Genomic DNA, 11,689 nt, shown 5'->3' on the forward strand with positions numbered 1-11,689 from the left:
TGTGGAAACGTTGACAAGACCAAGAGTTATTTTCCCATTATGTATTGTGAAGAGCATTATTTCCTGAATACATTAGTACAAAGAAATAGTTGGAAAGGCGGCCAGGTTTGAAAATTCAAGCCCATCCAAGGTAAGAATTTATAGAAAAATACTTATTGGTGTTCTATCCTGTTACAGCCTTTTCTTACACTTTCTGAGAATATTTTAAGTGTGCACCACAACATTAAGAGTGTTTTTATATCATCTTTTTAAAAGTTATATGTCACAGGAAATACACTTACATTTAATGTGATAAAAAGGACAAAAACTATCACGTAATTCCTTTCTGTTACGTTCTGTCATGTTACCTGATAAAAAGTAACAGCATAACCCTCATCAGTAACAGGAAGGATGTTCAAGACAATTTCACTGAAGAATCGAAAAATTAATCTACTATATGCCAATCATTTCATTTAATATAAGTTATCACCACCATATTAAATAAATTTTTGCTTTTGATAACAGCAGAGAACATTGTGCAATTCTAGTATAGTAGATAGTAACAGAAAGGAATTTATTCTAGAATTTTTTATTACCTAGGCAGATTTTTCATCTTGCAAATACAGTTTCAAAGGATAAATGACATTGTTTGCTGTTATCTTCCAATTGTGACCAATCTAAAATGATGTATTTTTCTTAAACTTTAAAATTAAGCAGAAAAATCCTTTCTGTTACCAACTCTGTCCTGTTACTGTTATGCTGTTACTCAAGATTTTTTCATGTTACCGACATATCTGACTATATTTAAGTATATTTCTAAACCTTTTGTATTGCAAATGTTAAAATCAATAATTGGCATTTGATAAACTATTACAGAATATACTAGTAAACCACAAATAGTGTCTTAAACTTATTCCTTATCCCATTAGAAACCTTTTAAAATTGATTCACTTTGGTAACAGGAAAGAACTGGATTTTTTTTGTACCATTTTTAAAATTGCCATTGTTTCCTAATTAAACAACTGTTTGAATTACAGGCAACAGTTCCTAGATCCCCAATGTGTGTTCTTCGATTTGTGCTATTAAAATACTGGGTCTAAAGAATTTTTTTTTGTTTTTTCTTATTGCCAAAAAATAGACTTTTTCAGATATTGTCTTAGATCTTTTTTTCCCCCTGATAATGATTGCTATAAAGGTTTTATCTATCTATTAAAGTTTTCGAGATAGCAAGTAAAATCACGAGGACAACGGTAAAAACGTCACATTATACGAAACTGATTTTTTTTTGCCGTTCAGGATTTATGGCTTTGATATATGTTAGAAAATGGGCATATAAAGTGGCACTATTAAAAGAGGAGCGAAATATTAAGGAACAGTCAATCTCATAGATCGAAACTAAACTGACAACGACATTGCTGAAATTGAAAAAAAGACAAACAGACAAATAATAGTTCACAACATAGAACACTTGAGTCTTACCAACATGAACCTCACCAAAAACTAGAGGTGATGTCAGGTGCTTTGGAAGGGTAAGCAGATTCTGCTCCACATGTGGCACCCGTCGTGTTGCTCATGTTATTACAAAATCCGGTAAATAGTCGAATTCGGTAGGTCACATTCATAAAAGGGAAAGGGGTATAGTTACGACATGAGAAACATATCCGATATCATCTGTGAAACTGTTATTCAATAACGGTCAACCAACTCGTGATGGCGTCCGTAAAATTTACAAAGGATTGATTTCAACTTCACCATAACGACCTCTTGGTAAAACAGCTTCAGTGTGAGCAGCAGCCCTCTATCAAGAAAATCATGATAGGAAAATAATACAAACCTTTTGAGATAAAAAAAAATGAATTTGCTGTAATGCTGAGAGCTCGTTACTTGTTATAATTTAATATGTAATTTGCCTAATTTCTCATTACACTTTCTTTAAATGTTTTGTAATAAATGACCTGTTAGTCTTTTCCGTTCCATGGTTTCATATTTGTCATGTTGGAACCTTTTATATGGGACTATACGGTATGGATTTTCTCATTGTTGAATGCCATATACTTACATCCACCTTATTTGATATCTATTTGTTAGTTGTCTGATTGTCATTCACACCATATCAGACGGATACCATCTTATTTTTATATATTTCCCTAAATGCTGCATAATGTATTTAAATGCTTTTCAGATTTGCTTCATCGACTTATAAATTAATGAATACCTGTAAACATATTTTTTTGGCATTTATTACAATATTATACTACTTTTAGATAGAATGTTAAATAGTGTTAATGTACTTGTTTCATAGTCTCGACAGAGTTATCTTTCTTTTCACTGACATGTATAGTATTCTATTCAGTATGTTTTTTCTATCTTTTTATAGTTGATTATCATCCGACAACCTATATGCAACTGCGGTCAAAAATAAACTCTTAAGTGATATATTACAGAAGATTTTTTATACTGTGTTTTTATTCCTGTTACACAGAGTCTTACAATCAACTAATTCAGTCTACGGGTAAATAATAATTAGTGCTGAAGTTATATATAAAAATGTAATAATCAAATGTACATGTAATATGAATTATCATGTATACTTTTATTTTTAACAATTGATGGACTTCACAAAAATGAGCCCATTATTTTATTACTATTCATTTGAAATGCATCAGCCAATAAAACGATTTTTTAATTTCAGTTGCAACATAATAAAAATCAATACAGTAAAAAAAGATACAAAGGATATACAGTTTAGTATACGATATTTCAAGAATCTTACAATTAAAAGTCATGGAATGTTAACAATATGAATATTATAAGAACATCTGTAGCTTTTGTATTGTACCGATGAATATCAATAGTATATTTTACAAAACAAATATCATATTCTAAATGCAGATTAGAAAGTGATATGCAACGAGACACAACATTTTGTTATGGTAAAATAATAATTCAGTCAATTTACAAAACTGCTAAAAATTGACACATCATTGCAGTTCAAAAATAGAGAGAACTAACGTTCACACAAACCAAGAAATAATTCATAATCCTTTCCTTCCAGTAATATGTACCTCTTAAAAAAATTGTAATAATAATAATAATATGTAACAAAAACTTTTTATATTGTAAATGATTAACATGCCCCTTAATGTCATTATAAACATATACCTATTACTAAATTGCAAATAAAGACACGAAACTTAAAGCTTACTAAATTTGAAATATCAACCACAGGAACATATACATGGTATATTTATAAAGTTCAAAGAGTACAAATAGCGTAATCGGAATATGTAATTCTAGATGACAATGTAAACAAATGGTACAGTAATTTAAAGATACATGAAATAGTCTCATATTGTTTACTTGTACACCAATATTGACTTTAAAAAATTGTTAAAATCTACGTAATGCTTATATCCAAAAGTTTCCTATAATTTACCCTTTTGGATTTATGATTCAATTTGAAGTTGGTAGTATTTTGTCTGTTTCTGAAAGGAAGATTTTCAAATAATAAAAATACATTATGTTTTTCCTTTTGCATAAATAACTGATAATGGTAATAAAAGTCAATACAAAACAAATATATGTTTCTTTTGCATGTTTTAACCTTCGAGCAACCCCGATTTTAAGACAGGGTCATGTATTTTAGTCCTTAGTTTTCAGTGTTTTGTGTATAGTTGTTTGAATTTTCGTGTTTTTTGTTTTATTGCCATATAATTGTTTTCTATTCACGAGTTTGGATAAATGCTGACCTGTTACTTCGTTCGATTTTCCTAATTTTTGTTTATTATTTAATTTGAATTATTTTAGATTTTGGGTATAGCTTGCGCATTATTGTAGGATGTACTGTTATCTAATTAAGTATGCTTACACCCACGCTATGTAGTCTCCGATGGAAAGTGATCTCATTGACAATAATGCAGCATGTTTTTATAATCATATAGTAATATATATGTTACAGGGAATTTGTAAAATCAGTGATTGTGTAAAATCACTAACAGTTGTAGTAGTTTTGTAAAATCCCTGAAATGGTTAGGGATTTTACAAAATCACTGAAAATAGAGCTAGGGATTTTGTAAAATCCCTGATTACAATAAAGTATAACATGCTATTAGAAATGTGTTTTTCTTAATATAAAGATAAACCAAATGAATGATCACTAATGATTTAGAAATATATTTGTTTAATAAACACCATGAGCTAGAACTTGTGTATGATGATAATGACTAAAAAGCATTTAAACGGGTATTTAGACCACTCCGAATTTGCTTATTTTTGCAAGACAAGTTTGGATGACATCCCTACCACTATAAGCTATTGATATGTGAATTTTCTTAACTATGCTGTACATGTCTTCATAATATTTTTAAAACATCTTCATCAGATGAATATCGTTTTTAACAATTTTTTTCAAATCTTCACATTGAAGAACCTCAGACTTTCATTTATCAACAAAATATTTACTTTATTTGGATTAAAAGAGTTGAGAAATTTTAGAAACTTATTCAAAGTTATGACCACTTTGTGATAGAATACATGTGTCTGATAAATGACCAAAGTAGGTAAACTTTGTTTATTTTTGCTTGGTTGGAACCTATTTATAAACATGCAAGTACAAAACAAAGTGTTATTACCAATATTTTCTGTCTTTTTTTATTATTATTTTGTGAATATAAATGTTATTTTGTAGGCAGCAAATTAATAATACAACACTTTTTCATGCAGCAATAAGATGCTCTTGATCTGATATGCATGTAATATTTGCCACTGGATCACATACCCTAACCCACTCAATTTCTTATACCTTACAAATCATGTGTTTTTCTTCTCTAATGACAGCAATCAACCTAATCATGCTAATGTTCTGATCAGTTTTTATATTTGATTTCAAAAAATTATATAATTGGTTTTATTTTCTACAGTAATTAAACAGAAAAACTATAATAAACAGTAACTTTCTTTCAAACACGGTAGTGATAAGAGCTTGTTTTGTCTTCTTTCTGTGGCTCGTTGACAAACTATTCAAAATGTTTATCATATTTTCCCTGGTTCCATATGTTGCATTTTACCTCAATTATTTGAAGTAACTTTTGTGTGTATGTTTGCTCTTGATTTCAAGACATTTGTGTCTGAGCCATTGTTCTACAGTATGTCAGTTGTTTTGTGCATGAAAACCGCTCACTTAACATTAAAATAAAGACTAAATTAACCTGAAACTTATTGAGGATTACTGTTGTAGTCTTTTTTCCACAGAAATTCTTAATAAAAATGAATGAAGGTATTTTACAAATTCCCTGAATTTAATCAGTGAATCTGTAAAAAAAGATCTTAATTATTTCAGGGATTTTGTAAAATCACTAGTCAAAATCAGGGATTTTATAAAATCACTAATCAGTTCAGTGATTTTACAAATCCCTGAAATTTCAGTGATTTTACAAAATCACTGATTTCACAAATTCCCTGTAGCATATACATATTGTAATTTCGTGAACATTTTCACTTAAGGATGTTTATATGACTGTAAAAGAATAATTGGTGAAGAAAAAAATCATATGGTGGTGTACTTCTTTATTTATACTGCCCATTGAAAGTACTCAATTTTGACGATTTTCCCATTTATATCAATTGTAACCTAATTTTGGGTTATTATCATGAAAAAAAATCACAATTCCACAATTAAACTTTTTGTCATACTTTCAATAAAGATGAAGGGGACCAATCTGAATAAATTTGAATTGAAATAACTATAGGTAGGTGTTAATATAAGAAAGTTTTATCATATGTTGATGCTTTTTTTGTGTAAAATTTTTCTCAGTTTTAATTACAAATTGCATATTTTTTCAACTTCTTTCTTATAAATGATTAAATAAATACATATCTTAAAAATTTGAAAAGAAAAAAAGGATGAGGAATGTACATGTTTCTGGTAAAATCATTTTTTGTATTCCTCGCCCATTTTCTCAAGATTTTGGCTAAAAAGACTTACTGGATTTGGTAATAAAATTTAAAAATTTGATTTCTCAAAAACTACTCATTGGACATACCCATTTTTTTCACCGAGTTTAAGTTTGATTATGCTTTTTATAAAATTCATTGCTGTTTTCCACTTGTTACCCATGTTTTGGAAATATTTACAGAACGAGATTTCAATGAGACTGCATGAGACTGAAACGTCAGAAAAATACATCCTTAAGTACCTGAGGAATTTAACCTATGCAACAGAAAAATGCACATTCATCAAAATTAATATTTGTAATTTGTTTTCCGATTTTGCAGTTCTTAAAATTATATTTCTATTTTGAAATTTCAAAATTGAACATACCTAAACTCTAGTTGTGAACACATATGATTAGAGTTTCTTTATCATTACTGAAAATTTCTTTCTGAAAAATTTGAATCTGTACATCTGTCCGTTAGATAGTTTTTCACCAAAGCATATTCATCTAGAGCGCATGCAAGAACTATAAGATAAATTAAAACAGTACTCGAAAATCAGTCAACAATACCTTAAAGCACTAATATACATGTATTGGCCTATAATGGCTTACTTTTACAAATTGTAACATGGATGGAGAGTTGTCACATTGGCAATCATACCATATCTTCTTTTATACAAGATAGACTAACTGAAATAATTTTGTGTTAATCATTTTTCTTATTATCAATTTATGCTATAATAAGCATAAAACACCATTGATTATGTGACTGTGAATTTCAAAGTTTCAATAATTATGCGCATAAAAACCTAGTCAAGACCCCGTTACTACAAGTCACTTTCGTCCTTCAGGAGCAGTTCTTTTGTCACTGAACGTGGATCTCTTTTAGTTAAGTTGGGATATACCGTTTGTATTATAAAAGACAACAAATGGAAGTTTTTAACGACCTTGACTGGCTATACAGCCCTCGCACGGTCAAAAGAACAACGACTGCTGTCATTTATACGACAGTCAATAAATGGTCAAGCACAATTCATTTGATTGGGATTTTAATTACCTCTGTTTCACCATTTTAGAGGGTCTAGTTATTTTACTTTTGAACGAAAATTCCAAGTTTAAAAAAAAATTATTTGTTTTATAATTTCCACTGAGACAACTATTCAAACAGTAAAATAACAAAAATACCTTAATCCGAGAGAAATTCAAAACGAGAAGGCCGTGGTCAAATGGCAAAATAAAAAGCGCAAACACATCAAAATTTGATAACAACAGAGATTCAACTAAGAGATGTGAAACCAGCTTGTAGTAGCTTATGAAAGAAGCTTACAAGCAGATCAATGACCAGGCTACGACAAATGGAACATTTGTAAGGTAGATATCATACTGATATCCATATAATTACCATAAAATTCGTAACAGTTTCCATTACTTCTTAAAGAAATCAAGTTGCAGAAATCAGCAATTGACAAACATTATCTAAAAGGAATATTATATTAATGGCGCTAAATATTAGAACTTAACTTGTTTAACCAAAGAAAAATGTCAAGGAAAAAACGATGGAATCGCGTAAGTAATATTACACCAAGTAATTTGGTGTGGATACTGTATTAAAAATAACTATTGAATGATCGTAAAACTCGATGTAGACTAACAAAAAAGATTTAAACCAATAATAAGATTGCTTTTAGATAGAGCATGACATATTAATACAATTATTTAGTGACAATCTTATTCATTGGCTAAAATTTAACGTCAAATCCACAGTTGACGCTTCGAACTAAGGAATAACCCGCCATTTTGGATTTGCTTGAATCCATAAATGTTCCATCTCTACATTATCATCGAAAATAAAACACATACTTTACATGCTTTATAAACGCCGTTTTTGGTGAAATCCAAATTTGAATCGTAGAAGTAACATAATTACCTTCAGTTTGGAAGTTTTCAGGTATGACGTCAAATAAATCCGCCACATCTTTGCGTCGAAATCATTCATAGAGTTTCGTGGAGATTAATACATTTTTTTCAAGCTCTAACGTATTATTTCTTTTTGTAATGTATTAGAATCGGATTATCAGTAATTTAGTAATTGTCAATTGACAGAGCTATCTCTTAACTCCTTTATTCTCAATTATTGAGACAATAATCAATTAGAATGTGATTATCTAAAAGAGTATATAATATATTTTTAACTGAAGGCTGATAATAATGATAAGTTGGAATATTTGACTTGCAGTATTATAATAATAACTTACTGGCCTTCTCATATGTGATGACACTAAAATGAAATGTAAATAGTTTAAAGTAATTTGTTTAAATATTATTGATCTTCGAAAAACATCCTCTGAAAAACTATAAATAAACTGAGGATAGACCCAACTATAAGGGCTAGATTCATCAAATGGTTATGCCATGCTGTTAAAATTCATATCAAAATAGCATTTATTGAATATCCGGATATAAGATGTATGTGTGAATGGCATTGATTATTTGTAAAAAAAAAAATCATTCCTAGAAATGTCGTCATACCTATACTGTGGATTCATTTATTTTCGTGGATTGCTGAAAATATGCATATTCGTGGATATTTGATTGCGTGGTCTTGCCAAACTCTGTATACAAACCTATTGAAAATATGATATTCGTTGAACATTTGAATACGTGGTTCACATGTATCCACGAAACCCATGAAAATTGGTATCCATCGAATAATTATGAATCAACAGTAACTTTTTCAAAATATTTAGATATTTAAATACTCTGTACCAAGTCAGGAATATGAAAGTTATTACCATTCGTTTGGTGTGTTTGAGCTTTTGGTTTTGTCATGAGATTAGAAACTTTCCTTTTGAATTTTCCTCGGAGTTCAGTATGTTTGCGATTTTACTTCTTTCTTGAAAAATACTGGAAAATCTTCTCGTCCAACTCATAAAACTTACTACGTCTCTTCACTTTCTTCTATTCTTATATTACCAAGTGGAACTCTCCAACATGCTCCTCTCAATGCCTTTATCTCCTTTTGTGGTTTCATTATAAGCATTAAAATGAAAAACAAAGTATGATCAAATGTAAAAGAAACATGGACACAGAATAAATAATGTGTGTTTACGCACATTAGACGACAATTTAGAATTTGTCACGACTTTCATACATATATAATGTATAGATTGAATGAACTACTCATTTACAAATATGAATATACGAAAATGCGAACGGTTATATAACCCTTTAACGTTAACATCATGAAAATATCATTATTAAAATATTATTTGTTTCAAAAAACAAAACTAAGATGTTACTCAATCAATTACATTCGTCGAACATGGTTTTACGTTTATTTTAGTGAAACATAGTGTAGATTGGGTGCAATTTAATAAATTTATATCAGTCATTTCAATATTACCAATCACGTCATTGTAAGGCTGTGGTCATTCATATATTGCATGTGATTAAAAAATGGTATAATTAGCCCCACGAATTTAAGCGTTTAAATATACCCCTTAATGAATTCATTACTTATTGATAGTAGTATTTCTTTTGTTTAATTTATTAGAGTGATACACAGTATAGTTTGATTAAAAAACATCAAAGTAGCAAGTAATTTAAAAATAATTTCATACACATAAACTAGACTATCAAGCAACATTAGAGATGTCATTTGTTGAAAATCTAAAAAACAATCTAAAAAAAAAATAAGCATATATAACTCATGAGCACACATCGTTTGAATTAGTGAATATTTCTAACACACAAGCAAAGCTTAGTAAATAATGTAAACATAGTAAATATAAATCATGTAATATATCAAACAATCAACATGATAAGAAGATACAGAATTTACTCACTAAAATGTTTATATACTCTTGAGTATTTTATACAATTATTGATGAATAAAGGATAGTTGTTTTTAAAATAAACATTTACTAGAAAAATATACATTTCAATTTTTAGCAGCAAAACAACATCAACTACCATTTCATGCATTTATACTACTAAAATAGCACAAGTACAACTAATTCCTTAATAACATGATACTAGAAATGGTACCATTCAAAGAAGCTATTATATTGAAACAGAAAAAAACAGATTGATATATGGAACATCCTTAAACACACCTTATATATACTCGTATATTGATTAGTACATTTCCCCCTATTTTATGTTCATTTAACACGCTGAGGCTGATTTAGAAATTTGAAGAATGAATCATACAGTTTATTGGCTAACTACTGATATAGTTTACCTTCTTGTGTATAAAAAAAAAGTCCAAATATCTGTTTTGGTTCTGTGTGCACAACAGTTGGCATTTGTCCTGACGATTTATGTATCTTTAGAATATTTATAGAACTTGTGTAGAAGACGTAATCATCACCAATGCCAATTTCCCGGTTATTGCTGAAAACATTGGTGCTTACCACTGTTTTGACATCAGACCCATTATACAAAACAGATTTCAAGTCACCCGTGTTATATTCCATACAATAAATTCGCCTGTCAACAAAATCTGTAAAAAACAACCACACAACAATCAGATAACAACCTGATTACAAGTTGTAAAACCGACAAAAGAAGTAACCTGTAAAACATCATAATTATTGTATTCCAGCCAGGTGTGTGTTAATGATAATAATAAGAAGGTTTTGGTATGATAAACGACTATCTTCTGCATAATGGATCTAAACAGTCTATTTTTTTTCTTTTTAATAGACCATTATTATTGACTTTCATGCATTTTTTTCCGAAAAATCGTGTGTGGTGATATACATATATATAGTCTAAATTCTTTCGAATTAATCATCGACGGCTTTTAACTGTATCTTTCCTAACGTAGTTTATATTTTCAGATACGGTAAAGGTAAAAGTTAAAACAACTAAATGCAGTGTATTACAACTGTTTCCCTCAGTTTTAGTTTGTAAGCCGGATTTGTTTTTTCCTCAATCGATTGATGAAATACGAACAGCGTTATTCTACGGTTGCCTTTATATATAACTATTCAAGTCAGGTGTCTGTATATGGAACTTGCACATCACATAAGTTGTTATTTCTTTAGTATCAGTTAGGTCACATTAACTGTATATAGTAATTCGTTGTGTATTTCTAAATACATATATTTTTTTTCCAGTTAATAAAAAAATAATTTCATTACGCAGACATTATATGATATCGGTAATATTTCTATTTTATTAACATGTATAAGACTAACATACCTATTTCTATATCTATCGGCCATGATGCCAGGGAAACTACTACCTGATTAGCTTTACCGTCAAATGTCACCTTGTTCAAAGTACTACTGGCTGCATTGCTATAGTAGATCCATCTTATAATGTTAATAAAAGTAAACATTGAAAATTTATTTTTATATTGCCTCATGTTGAATTCCGAATAAGACATGTATATGAAATTTAGAAAACAGCACTAAAACATCAGTCTACCAAAGGAGTAGGTTCAGTAAGACCCCTTTTTGGCCCCAAAATTAAGCAGTTTTGCAAAATTGTGAAAATGTAATCTTTTAGCTATTTTTTGGAAAGTAGAATGCTTCTGCTACATAAATTTGTGCTGTTTTTGACAATACAATGTACATATATCGTGTACTACTATCATAAAGTCATGCTAAATTACTGAAATCTTCACAATTATAGCATTTTTATTAAATTTTAGACGGTTTCCGTCTTAAATGAAAGTGGCCGCATTCGTGTTCATTCATAATATTGAAATGTAAGTTGTATTTGATGATAATACATAACATATATAAAGGTTGAGGATGAACACGGAT

The 11,689-nt window shown here is 29.3% G+C and overlaps 1 long non-coding RNA gene across 1 annotated transcript; it reads right to left on the bottom strand.

The window, feature by feature from the left end:
* Positions 1–2,583: 2,583 nt before the first annotated feature.
* Positions 2,584–9,780, bottom strand: LOC139503355 (uncharacterized). Its single transcript, XR_011659085.1, has 4 exons — positions 8,852–9,780; positions 8,168–8,190; positions 6,299–6,437; positions 2,584–3,464 (listed from the first exon to the last, which is right to left on the bottom strand). It is a non-coding gene; the product is annotated as an uncharacterized lncRNA (long non-coding RNA).
* Positions 9,781–11,689: the final 1,909 nt, after the last annotated feature.

Source organism: Mytilus edulis, chromosome 14 (genome assembly GCF_963676685.1).
Source record: "Mytilus edulis chromosome 14, xbMytEdul2.2, whole genome shotgun sequence".
NCBI lineage: Eukaryota > Metazoa > Mollusca > Bivalvia > Mytilida > Mytilidae > Mytilus > Mytilus edulis.